The following is a 14055-nucleotide window of genomic DNA, read 5'->3' as shown; positions in this document are numbered from 1 at the left end:
AAAGTGTTTCTAAACACTTTTTGAATTTCATTTCAACTTGTATTACAGTGCTTGGCATCCTTCAACACATTTTGAAGTTGAATGTTGTAAACCGTTGAGTATATCATGAGTTTGTTCAAAACACTTTTTAAAAAAACTTATGTGATGATAATTTTTTGAGAAAACAAACCATAATGGTTCCTTTATAAAAGGTCTGTAGATGTATCCCATTTGCCATAGGGAGTATCGGATATTGATACTGCAGATATTGAACTATATATTGTTAAAGGGATACGACTACAAAAATACTGGTATGCCTGATAAAAAAGCATGGACAATACTTTAAAGTTTAATACCAAAAATTACTCCATGTTACAGGTAAATGGTTTGCAAAAAACCCATAGATTTAAGCTGAAGAGCGTTGAGTAATTTTTGCAATATTCTGATCGAGTTGATTTAAAATAATTTGTAAAGTTTTTCAGTGTTTAGAAAGCTGTGTACTAAGAAACAGTTTTTTAATGGCATAATGTAACCTGAAAAGTGGGGTCTGTAGTGAAAAAAAGCAGACTAACATAGCTTTATTAGAGCTAATGAGTACTGTTGTATTATAATAGTTGTCATTACTGACTTTCTGTAATATCTTGAGACACTTTCATTTTCTCAAATGTTTTCAAATATTGAAAACTATTTTTTTTAAATCTCATCAGGACCCAACAGCTTTGAAAATTAAAAGTGGTAATTTCTTGCTTAGGCGTCAATTCATACTGTCTCTTTGATTGAATTAAGCTATCCAAAATGAGCTTTTGGTACACTTCTGAAACATGAAAAGGAAATTCAAAGTGAAGTTTGAAGACTGTAATGATGCCCTCCATTTCTGTCCATGGACAGCTGAATAAGATGTTTGTACACAGGTTCCGAAAACTGAATTCGTCGTACAGGTTTTTCACTTTCTAGAAGAACCCAAAATTTTGGACTTAACACCCTTCCTACTCTTGTAGTGCAATGAAAAAGTGTGTGCACGTAATCCTTTCAAATCAATATTTTGTAAGCTGCTTCTATTTTTTAACATTAAGTACATTTATTACTCAAGTCAGTATACATCTGCAGACACGTTTGTAACAGTAGCAGCCATATCGGAGTCCTGAACAAATACTTCATTGCTAACTCAAGATAATGTTTGTTGCAGTTTCATAGTTTTGAGTACAAATGTAACTTTTTTTTTCTCTTACTGAGAAAATAGAACTAGTGGGTTAGTGGTGTAACAGAACATAGAAATATAAATATTCCCATTCAATCCTTTTTAGAGAAAAAATTGCTTCAGAATCAGACCTTGTCGTATTTCAGATCTAAGTTGACGTTTTATTTTTAAGGCTAGAAAAAAGTAATCAATTAATCGTAGTTGTCCAAAATTACTGCAATGTCACTAATGTCTATTTCATATCTTGAATTAAAGCTTTATAAAGAAATTCCATCTGGTAGATGGTTGGGGAGGGAAGCAGGGGGGGAAGTATTTTTACTTAGTGAAGTCTGTTAAATTGTGCTTCAGGTAGAAAATGTACCCCTGAGCTGGTTTTCTACTGTTGGTCTGTTTTTGCAATTTTGTTATTGAAAAGTAGTTGCTGTTTGTAAAATAAACTTTTGTACATATCTGCTAATGCTGTTTTCTCTACATCTGGAAAAATCCGTTGCTGCTTGAGGGAAGCAGGCAGGAAAATTAAAAATCTACTTCAATTTCTGTATCCGCTTTTGTCCTTTGCAAGACTACATATGAGTTGCTTTTCCTTCTCCTGACCTACATAGAGAATGATTCCTCAGCAAGACTCTGTACTGGGTTTACATAATAGTCGTTGGAGGAACAAATATTTTGAAATTTCCAAGTGATCTGAGGTCTTGCCGTTTCCTCAAGATACAGAAAAGGTTCCTATCCTTTGTGCAAAGATACACTGAACAGATCTACACGGAAATCTCCAAATGTGCTGAGTTTAACTATTTCGCCAAATACTCATTCCCAAATATCATTTCTGTAGCACATTGGAAATGTGGTATGAGTTCAAGTCAGCAGATGTAATGGCTCAGCAGACTAATCCATTAGTCTTTTAGACCTTCTGTTCCAGAAAATCTAGACTTCATTGGAAAATACTGGCTTTGTCCTAATGGAAAGGCTAATTGTCTTGGTCTAAGATAAAAAGGACAAGTGGAAGTCTTTCCTTGTTGTTCGATTTAGTCTTTAGCGTGATCCAGTTAACCTGGCATTTCCCTAATTTCGGAGCACTGCCCTTGAGGAGGACACACGAGAAATCCTTGCCAGGAAAAGTGGGAAGTCCAGGTGATACGAGCTATAGTGATGAAAAAAAAGTTAATTTAAGGTCGGGGAAGGGTGAATGGCTATGTCGAAAGACAGCAGACAAAAACAATAGCGTAAGAAATGTTAGACAACCTCTGTGTTGCACTGCAAACAGTTTCTGCCTTCCTTGTTAAAGAGAGGTAGTCAACAACCTGTCTTAAATGCATAATGTTGCTTTTTTTTGTGCTTCAAAAGCCATATTCTGTGCAGAAGTTAAACATGAGGATGATGGGGCTGCTCCCGGGTGCTACCGCAGAGGTCAACCGTCACCATGAGCTGGCTCCGGCAGTGAGCCGGAGCACAGGGAGGAGGCTGGAGGCAGGGCACTGTGCTGGAGCACGCAGTGTTAAAAATAGAGTGGCTGACACCCGGGTATGTATTACTCATTAGTGACATTTTTCTCTTAAAACAAGACTTAAATCCTGCAGTGTAGTAAAATTATTACACAAGTGTAAGTGATTTCATAAAAAAGGGGGGGGGCGGGGGGAGGTTCTAGATGAGATTAGGTCTGTATGTCTTCAGTTGTTTCAGCAATAGATTATCTGCTGCGTAGTACAAAGAATATCGTGGTGGTGTAGCTCAGTATGAGCAAGCGTTCTGTCTCCAGCTGCAGGTGAGTGACTTGACTTGTCTAGAGTAAGAGCATTAAATGAGCCACGTGGCTGTCAAACAACTCGCTCTTATAAAGCACATATTTACAAAGCAACAGCATAAATGCGCTTTTCCTATGATACCGACATGCAGAGAGATTTCCTTCCTGCTGTATCGCTTTTAAACAAGGGCTGTTGGTGTCCTTTCACTTGAGGGTGAGAAGCATTTAAAATGCTCTTTCAAAGATCACCAAGTATCTGACAGTGTATTAAATTTCTGTTGATGGCTTTGTGTGCTTCATGATGATCATGCTTACAGTTGGGAGCAGAACACAGTATTTAGATGACCTTGAGCTGCACTCTGGAATCCATCTGGTGTAATTTCCAAACGGAACGCTGCCTGGGATTTAAATGATGAGAAGATAAAGCTTTGCATGCTCCACCCCTACTTAACAGCCATATAAATAATTATTATTTTTTTTATATGGTGGTGAAACAGTAGTGATTTTCCACCTGGTTTTAAAATGCTTTAGCTGCTTAACTGTGGTAAGTTAAAACTGTTTAAAAATTATATAAACAATTAAAGAGACCCAGTCTTGAATTTAATTTTTGTCCATGTAATCCCTCTGAAGTAGATAAGATTGCACGGGTGAAATCAGACAGTCTGTGGCAGTTTTAGGTTTTGTTTTTTCATGAAGGTAATATTTTGGAAGTAAGAGTGGATGCACAAAGAGGGGGTGGGCATTGATTTGGTATTAACTGCTATTTCTGCTGTGGTGTGTATCCATCCTTGAAAGAGCGTGGTGCAGCCCAAGAAATCCAACGTCCTTACCCAAAGGATGGGTTAACATGGAGAGCGCTGAGCTCAACGCAGCTTGTGAACACCTGCAACTCCCACCCTGGCATTATGTCCCGGTCCTGGCCTTAGGCTGCAAAATTCCTTAATGAACTCCTTAATTCAGCTAGGAAGGGGCTGCCCTTCCTCTTGGGCTTGCTTTTTCTTCCAGCTCATGGTGCACCCCGTGAGAGAGGGCACGGAAGAGGTTCCCCCCCTCTCCTAGTGCCTTAGCCGCCCGTCCCATCACTTGGGCAGCATCTCTGTAACTCCTCCCTGATGCATTTTGGAAAATGAGCAGTGAAAAGCAGGAGAAGGATTGGAAAGGTCCTCAGGAATGGCAGAGGGTAAGGGGCCGATTGCTGCACTTCCAGGAGAACCACCTGGCTCTTCTGGGAACGTGCCAGGGAGATGAATCAATCGACAGCGGCTTTTGGGTCTTCAAGTGCTGGTTGAAGAAATATGTTTAAGGAAAAAATGAAAAAGCAAACCCATTCTAGTGAGAGGGCCAGGTATTTGGCATAAAGAAAGCTTTTTCTTTTTTCAATCAGTGTAGCGATGTCAATTTTACATGTTTATACTCGCTGTCACAGAACTTCAAGGGAAAAGGAGGCGAGCGCTTCCCTGGCAAACCCCCACCCTCCATGTCCTCTCGCCATGGCCGAGCCAGATGCCCCTTGTTTCGGAATAAAGCAATTAACTGCCTGACATGCCAAGTTGAGGGGCAGCCTCAAATAGGGAGGACGGCTGGTTCAGGTGCTCCCCAGGCTCTGGCAGAGCCAGCTGCAAAGCTTTCCCAGTGTAAAAGAAGTGAGGTCCTAAAACAAAAGTGGCGTAGGAGCGGTTAGAACCAAGTTGCAGGCACATAAAGAAAAGGAAAAGCAAGAGGACAAATACGCGATCCTTTCTCAGTAAACTTAGCAGGCTTTTGCAACGGCTGCATGTGAACCACTGTGTTTTAATAATAGCTGTATAAAGCAGTTGATTTTTTTTTTTAATCCTTTTATGCTTCTGAGGTCTGCAGCATGATGGCTTCCACCTTTTAAAGAAATAACACTGGGGGTGGGGAATTCTTTTTTTTTCCTACTGTAACATACAGTTGGATAACTTCATCGACTGTCCTTAGCTCCTATTTTCAGAGAAATAGCAAGCAACGCTTCCCTGGTCACTTCATTTATTTTCCATGTCTTCCCTGTAGGGGCCAATCAGTCCGTATTGTGGCCCATGACCGGTGCTGCCCAGGGGACCTCCACGTGGGCTGTTAACGTCGCCCGTAGTCACAGGCACAAAGGTAAGAGCAGCGGCTGCTCTGCAAGCAGCATTGCTATTTGGCACCGAGGCTTAGACATAATTTTGGGGAACATGCTAGATATCTTGTGTTCCTCTGACTTTGCTAGGACCTGCAACTCTGGCTGAATAGCAACCGCCTTCAACCCATGCTCTGAAGCTCTCTTGACCTTGGACCTCACCTCTCCCTTCTTCAAAGATTAAACCTCCCTGTGACAAACAGTCATTCATTTTAAGAAGTCAAAAAAACGAGGGGGAGGGAGGATATCAAGCACTTGATGTTCTCATCCGTGGAAAGATGTTCTGGACAGTAGAGCGTTACCTAAGACGTTGAGATGGACATCGGTTTCTCCGTACCGCCAAAGCCACCTTGTGTCATCTGGGGCAATTCTCAGCTCTAGAAAGCTCACAAGTGTGCCGCCGAGATGCGATTCCCTACTGAACTCGGCGGGATTGGTTATTAGAGAAATGAGAGCTGTCTAAGGATAATTCGGTCAACAGGAGCGAATCTGGGAGTACGCACTAATAACGTGCAGAACGCAGCCTGCCTAGTTGTGCCTCTGCTACTTGGTGTGGTTTTAGATTTCCCGAGTGTAGCAAGGCGCAGTGTGATACGCACCTCCTTTCTTTTTCCATTAAACGAGGGGGGAAACAAAGCCAAAAAGTAAAATTTTTATTGAAACAGCTCCACCTGCGAAAAAACCCACCCCGTATTGATGGTGAAATCCAGCGTTAGTGCTGGATTTCCTATAGACTTCCTGCAGGAAACTGCACAGATCCCGCGATCGCCTTTCATTTCTATCAATAGCTTTGGACCAATGCCTTTCAGAAAACATTTTTGCCAGAGAATAGAGCAAAAAGGGACCTTTTCAGCACCTCCTTCCCAGAGGCAGTATCAACTCTATCTCTATAAATCTCAGTCGTTCGTATCCAACCTATCTGTAAAAAAAAAAAAAAATTGCTAGCGCTGAGATTCACAGTTGAAGTGCCAAAACCAAAATTGCCTGAACTATCCACACTATTAAAATAAAAAAATAAAGAAGTACATTTTCTGATGGCTAAACTAAAGCTCCTTTGCTGCCACTTAAGCCCATCGCTGCTTCTTGCAGTTAGAAAGGAAGAGAATGACCTTTTTCCTTCTCCTTCAATATTTAAGTAGGAGAAAAAAAGGCCACCGTAAATACTTGGGAAAGGGTTGTACTATCTCTTGCCCAAATCTGGTCTTCTCTGGGCTAAATAGCTCCAAGTCCTTTAGTTTTTTTGGGGTGGTTTTGGGGGTTGTTGGGGTTTTTTCTGGGGTTTTTTTTGGAACTTCTTAGATCTGACCATCTCCCGGACTCTGCAACCAGCCCATAACCTTCCCAAATCACCATACCCAAACGGACAACATACTCCAGCCGAGGCTTGACGGTGCCACGTGCATCTAAAGCATCACTTCGCGTGTCCTGCAGGCGACGTTTACGTGTCCCTGCCTGGGGTTTGCTGCTTCTGCAACAGCGTGAGGAGGGCTGCTCGCGTCCAGGCAGGGATGCGCTGCCACATCCCGGCTCACCCGCTCCCTGCCCGTGCTGTGCTCTGCAGCTCAACTGTTCTTGCACAAGCAGCAAGTTTTCCCTTTGTTTCTACTAAATTACAGCCTATTTTTTTTTTTTTTCAGGATATTTCTCTAATGTGTCAAGATTGTTTTGAAGTTCCAGCCCATCCTCCAAAGTACTTGAAGTCCCTCCCGGCTTGGTATCATTTGCAGCTGTAAGAAGCAAATTTTCTATTCATGCAAGTAATTATTAAAAAAATATTTTGAGCAGTACCAGGCCTGGGACAGATCCCCAGGGACTCCCAGGCTGTGTATCTCTTCGGTTTCCCGGCGGATCATAAATAACTCCTCCGAGCGACGTTCCCTCCTTCCAGCACTGCTTTTCTTCGGCTTCGGGTCATCTCTCCCCACCATCTTTCCTCTTCCAGCCACGCCAGCGCGGCCGCGCTGGGGATGCAGGGACGTGAGCAGGGGCTGGCGTCTGAATTTAATTTGAACTTCAGCTTGTCTGACTTGAGCTTCTGGATGTCGGGTCTTACAAAACCTTGGCTGAAGGTGTCCGTTGCTTGTTTTCCATAGTTGCCCTTGGAGACCGTGTTTCTAACCCGCCCTGTAACTTTATCTTTGAAAAACTGAGTGATGGTGCACGCTCTCTGAGCTTTTCACCCTAAGACATCTTTTCCAGGCCTCCACTTCACCCCTGTGACCTTCTCTGCTGAGTATCTTTCTACAATTCCTCCTTGAATCGAGGATACTAGCACAGATACCAGCGTTTAATATTTTTCTTTAGCACTAATATAAACCAGACTATTTCTATGTGGTCTTTACCCTAGAGACATTTTTGTTTGGGGGATTATTTTCCATGGCTTAGGCAGAGGAGGAAAAAATCACTGTTTTTTCTGTGTATGAGTATTTACTGAATAAAATGGTTTCTTGTCTTTCACATTACCAATTTATACCCCTATCGTGATGGAAAGGTTCCCCATGGATTCCAGGGACACAAAAGCCAGAGGGGAGTGAAGGGGCTTTGAAATTAATGCAGTTCTGATGTATCTGCTTTGCCACTCCACCGAGTACCAGTCTTAAAAACCACTCCAGGCTCAAGATTATCTAAGGAAAAAGTAAGAATATGGGGGTTTTTCCCCTACGAAAACAGGTAAAAGTTAGAGCAAAGTTGGAGACTGATATAGAAGAAGCAGTTAATATCTAGCACTTACTTGGTCTCAACTCCCGATGTCCCACCGAGCTCTCAGAAACGAGGACTGAAGCCATCAGGCAGGACCAATGTGGTGGGTCTGAGAGATGAGACTTCATTTTGACGTGCTCCTGAGCAGAAACTCCTGTTTGGGGCGAAGTCTCCCCTACTCCCTGGAGACTCTTGAATATAAATGCATCTCCGGGTATTTCCTGTAATTCTTGATAATTATTTCAATCAAGATACCAATTTATAACTTCCTGACTAATGAAATGCTGTTTCTTACCGCGTTATCCTTTGATATGTAAAGATGCCTTTGAACTGCAAGCCCCGTGCTGGGAAGACCCGTGCAGCTTTCACACCTGGCTCGTCAACAAGCAAACCCATCGCTGCGCTGCAAATGTGACTTGTGGGTGACACCGAAGCATTTCTGAGCTGCCGCAGGTGTTTGGTCCTTAACTTTGCACAATGCAATGCAGCAACCGTTTCACGTACACTTTAGCTATGGATCAGGTAAGGACTGAAGCTTATTGCTTGTTCTTGATGAAGTCTAGAGGTGAAAAGTAATGATCTAAGCACCTCTCACTGGATTTGGGAGAATCTGGTCCAGTAAACTGCCCCATTTTCCTGTAAGTTTATCTAGCCTAATAGTCTTTTCCAGTAGTGACAGGAGATAATATTTCAGGAGATCATGCAAGGCAGTATCTTTAGTTCCTTCCCCTCTGCTCTCCCACGATCAGCATCATGGGCGTTGGTGGGCACCAGCCTGCCGATTCTCTCTAATACCTGTTGGCAGACCTATTGCCCATTAATTTCTTCAGCCCTTCTTTGAATCAGTTAATGTATTTGGCTCTTGCGCCAACTTGCTGACTAAATGAGAACTTTATTTGTTTTAAACCGAGCTGCTACTCATTTGAGTAATAGTTTTGCATTTACTGTATTCATTGCCTTCACGATTTGCTGTACCTTGCTCATAAGGTCCCAACAGCCCTCCCTTCTCCAGGTTGAAGGGTCCTGACTTTTTCACCTCGCCTTGTAAAGCAGCTGCCCCATCCCGCTAGTCATTTTAGTTCTTCTTTCTGCTTCTCCAACACCATCGTACTCCTCTTGGAGATCGGGACTACGCACAGTAGTCGAAATGCGGATGCACCGGGTTTTCTGCAGCAGCAAAGCGAAGCCCTGAGCATTGGACGTGCTCAGGGAAGGCAGAGAAATAACAATTTCTTGGCTTTTTCTTTTTGGCTGCCACCTTGAACACACCTTGGCTGCACACTGAGCCAGTGATTTCGGAGAGCTGCTGGTGGCAATCCAAGATCTCAGCTCTAGCTACCGGTTCCAACCTCAGCATTGCACAAGCCTGGTTTAGACCTTTTTCCTCCAGACTTTATGTATCCCTATACCAAAGCTCATTTGAAACTTTTTTCTCTGCTTTTTCTTTTTTTGAGAGCCTTCTGGAGTTGCTTCCCACCGGTGTGGCACTTGATGACCTTGGAAGTGCTCGCCTGCAAACATGGAGATGTGGGTCTGCTCTTACTCCTCCAGATTGCTGATGAGGATGTTGAAAAAGCCCACACTCAGTCTCTGGTGAGCCACACCATGGACTCCTTTCCATCCTGAAAAGTGACTGTTAAAGCCCTACCTTTTGCTGCTTGTCTTTTAACCAGCTTTCGAGCAATAAAAGGACCTTTTCTCCAGTCCTGTGGCAACCTAGTTTCTTTAAAGGTCTTGTCAAGTGCTTTAAAAAAAAAAAAAGTTATAAAATCCTGTGGTTTTCCCACCTAGAACATAGACTCCACATGCTTTTTGATAAAAAAGGTTACATTTTATTGAATTTACTTTTGTCCAGTGCCCTGAATATAACAGGAGTTAAATTGATCACGTAGCAAAGCGGTAGCCAATAATGGCTGGAGAAAGACCTGGTGGCAGAATAAAAATATTTCTTTCCCCAGAATGTTGAAACTGCCAAGTCAAGTTCTTAATAGAGATCGTTTCTCCAACGCAACAGCAGCGAGGACAACTTGGCTTGGCTTGCTTGGCTTGGCTTGCTTGATGCGTCCAGTGCAGGGGCCTCGATCTTAAAACCTATGGTTAAGTAATGCTCGACATGAGCCCTTTTTCCCCCAAAACGAAGACCTGGCAATGCTCTGTCCTCTGCTGTAACTCATCCCAGGGACAAGCAGGCCAGGTTTTTGCAGCACCCATCCTAACGAGTCCCGCTGCTAATGAGCTGATGTCTGTCAACACCGACACCGCCCAACAGATGCAAAGAGACTAAAGCCATGCTGAGCCGGGCAGTGTGAAGCGACACATCACAGCCTCACCTCGCTATGGCTTTCGGTACCCAGTAAGTATTTCTTGGTGTCCAGCAGCAGGGCAGGTGGTTGGGCTGTGAATGATACGGGTTAAGGCTCCTCGTTGGTCCACGTCCTGGGATTGAGCGCTGAGCAAGCAGTGAGGAAATAAAAAGATGAGAAACCCCCTGCTTTGAGCAAGACATTGAACCATTGTAACATCCAACATAAATCCACGAACCTACGCTTTCTTTTCTAGGGGTAAAATAAGCTAGATATTTTGCAGGGAATCTGGAAGTGGGGGGGGGGGGTCCTCCACCTTCCTCCTCCAAGCAATTTTTCTTTAATACTTGCATCTTCTCATCACTGTGCTATAATTCAAGGGTTGTAAGTAAACTTCCTAATATTGGCATTACCACGTATAAAATTAAACCTGATTATTACAAAACTGGTAGAAAAGAGGACCTGGAATCCAATAGGAGCTCCTCTGAGAATTAAAACCCAGCTGCTGCTGGATCCAGCAGATACCTGTGGTTGGGCAAATTACTAGGTGTATGAAAAACAGAGAAAATTCAGGAGCTTCGCTGGGCTTTCTGATGGGTCAGGGTCTTATTTGCAACGTAGATTCCCCTCCCTGCCTCCGCCAACCAAAGAGAAAAAGCTGTTTCCAGTGGACTTGTGATCCCTCAAAAGCAAGATACCATCTGTCTTGGGACAAGGTATATTTTGCAGCTTCAGGAGGTGATGGCTCCTTCCCGGGCAGCGAGATGCGGGGTCAGCCCGGGCTGTGATTTGCAGCGGCGGATGGATGAACTTGGCACGTGCCGTCGTGTTTAAGAGTGGAGTAATGACGTCTTCCCCAGCTTGGATCGCAGCCCTTCCACCGCGCAGGGGAGGATAAACACCGGCTCGGCCGCCGCTCGCCCGCCAGCAGCTGCCTGTGGGAAGGAGACCGTCTTCCGCGCGAAGGTCTGCCTGCTCGGGGGCTTCACCCGTGTCCTCGGACGACCTTTCTGAACCTGATCCCCACACCCTGATGTGAGGGTGTCACCTGAAACCAGCCAGCCCTGCCGGCGTAATGACTTTTCTGGTGTTTTTAATTTATTATTTTTTCCCAGTTTGGAGGCAGAAGTGAGAAATCAAAGAAGGGGGGGGAGAAAAAAACCTTAAAATAAAAAAAAAAAAAGAAGAATTGGGGTCAACGCGAAGCAGCAGTATTTCAGGCATCCTTTGAGAGCTTGTCTATACTCACGCTGTGGGTGTTCTCATTGCAAACACTTAAGCGGGAGACGTTTTCCCTTAGTAGGGCAGGCTCCCGTGCCACGGCCCTCCTCGCCTGGCCATAAAAGGGCAGCGTTTTCTGCAGGACCCCCGGGTCCTCCGAGAGCTGCCGGGCTTTTGGGAAGGGGCCTGCCCTGTTGCATCACGACGCTGCTTGCTTTAGACCTTGCAACCCTCGTGTTAATGCTGCTTTGGCTCATTCTTTTCTTGTGCCTTTTGTTTTGTCTCCCTCCTCCTCTCAGGAGGTTGGAGGGAGAGAGGCCAGAGAGCCTCCAGGAATGTTCTTGCTTTCCCTATTTTTTTTTTTCTTTCTCTCTCTCTTGGCCTGATTTGATCCCTTCTTTTCCATGATCCATACGCCTGCTCACAAAACCAGCTGCTGAGTGGAAAGCAGTTGCCAAGCCCGTGAGACATCCCCAAAGGGTTGACCATGTCCCCAGCCTCCATCCTACGTCCCGTGGGTGAGGCCAGGGCAAGCTGGAGGGCTCTTCCCCTTCCTGCTCTACCCAAGCACGTGCATGCCCTGACGTGCTGGGGGCTCAGCGCTGCCTCAGGAAGGGTGGACACCATCTCCTGGAGCATCTATGGGACTTCCAGCCTACAGAAGGTGCTCAGCAGAGCACGGTTGTTGTACTTAAAGCAGTAAATCCAGCCCAGGCAAACGCAGCCAGCGAGAGGATGTGGTACCACCTTGGAGATACCCTTCCAGGTCCACTTGATTCTTCACGGAATCATAGAATCACTGAGGTTGGGAAAGATCCTTAAGATCACCATTAACCTGACGCTACCAAGTCCACAATTAAACCATGTCCCTAAGCGCCACGTCTACACATCATAAATACCTCCGGGCTCTTGCGTGGGTCCTCACAAACTCAAAGCTGTCTGAGCTATTACAGGGTATCAGCTTTTTTCTTGTCCCTTGTCCTCGCTGACGCTTCTCCTGGAGAAGACCGAAGCTATGGAAATGTAAATTGAATCTTGGGGATCAGTTATACCAAGGAAATAATGAACCTCTCCCGGTTTCCCTAAATGTTTTCCAGTCCCTGTATTGTTGTGACTGGTCCTTCGTTTTAAGACCCCTTATGACCTTGGGGAGGCACTGGGTTTCCAGCTCATGGCCCAGCGAGAGAGAGGAAGAGGGAAAGCTACAGGAGATGTCCCTTTTGTGGGCACCACACTGCTGGAGAGAGGCGAGGAAGAGACCCAGCACTTCTCCCGTGTCACCAGGGCCTCCCTCCACGTGCTCCTCATTTACCAGTTTCTCCAAAGCTTCCCTCTTGCTGGAGAATCTGTTCCCTACAGCGACTGAACTGAACGCTGGACCTCCAGATCCCTCTGTGGTGAGCTGGACCCCCATCACCCTTTCGTTGGTCATTCTCCCCTGTGATGTGTCTATGCAAGATACAGCAGAGCCACCTCTCAGGAAGACTCCAGACCTTCCACATCTTTGCATGAAGACACTGATAGCTTGGAGTTACCCCCTTTCAGAAATCCCAGCAGCTGAAGAAAAGAAGCTCCCACAAAAGATCAGTTGTCCATGTGCCCCATTAACCTTAACCTACGAGGAAGCATCTTGCGTCTCACCCTGCTTGGCCCTGGCACGGTGGGATGAGGAGCAGGAGAAGAGGTGGTCTGAGTGGGTTAGGACAGCCCCTGCGCTGCATCGGTCACACGCAAGACCAACTTGCCTGTCCTGCGCAGCAAAGCCACCAAACCAGGTTGGGTGGGATCCCACCAAACGTGGTTGGGTGGGATTTGCTGGGAGCTTCGGGAAGCTGTTTCAGTGAGCCTGTGGGTAGATGTGGCCAACGAAACCACGTGTGTTTCGTCTCTTAGGAACGTTGCTGTAGTCACTCGGGTCAAATAAAGTGTTTCACCCAAACGTGTCATTGGTTGTGCCCCTTCCAGGACATTTCTCCTTGCATTGGTGGCAACGGCCACTGTGGGAAGAGCTTCTCCTGCATCAGGAAGGAAAAACTGCGGCTGGCAAAGGCCAAGTCCCCATGTGAGAGGTGGGCTCAGCATACCCCAACAGGCAAGGACCTCATGGCCAGCCCAACAGAGTGGCATCAGGGCTTTGACCATCCCCGCAGACCTGTGTGCTTCAGAGCTATGAGGGCTCCAAGCTCTGGAGCAACCTGGTCCCCTCTGCCGCATCCATGAAGGTGCCTCAGGGATTTGGGCTCCAGAGCAGAGCTTAAATCTCCGGCTCCCACCTCTGGCCTCATCTCACCCTCACCCCGGCGCTGGCTGCGTGTCAGTCGGGTGTTTTCCAGGAGCTTATGTAGCTTTTGGAAATGTTTCCAGGGTAGGAGACATGCTGGACGGGCCAAACACTCATCTCACGAAAAGCTTTCTGATAGGGGAGAGGTGCTGGTGGCGTCGGCCAGGATTTTTTCCTATAGAGCAGAACAGGGTTGAGAGCAAGAAAGGGCATTAAAAAAAAAAAAAAAATTAAATAAACCCAGCGCAGGCAGGACGTGGCTACGGCGACATTATGCAAAGAGCCGTACACATCTGGAAGAAGTTACTGCGCACGGCAACCGAAGCAGAGTCTAAACAAGTGCAAGACGTTACCACATTTATGTCTGCAAAAGGGAGTGGTTAGGAAAAGGAAAAGAGCCGGGAAGGTGGGATGAAGTTGGAGCAGCCTGGGGGCTCCGGGGACACCCCCAGCCCCGCTGTTGCGTGGCCGATGCCATTTGGAGCCGTTGTGTTT

This window comes from Gavia stellata, chromosome 6 (assembly GCF_030936135.1).
Source record: "Gavia stellata isolate bGavSte3 chromosome 6, bGavSte3.hap2, whole genome shotgun sequence".
NCBI classification, from domain to species: Eukaryota; Metazoa; Chordata; class Aves; order Gaviiformes; family Gaviidae; genus Gavia; species Gavia stellata.
This window is presented reverse-complemented; position numbering follows the sequence as displayed.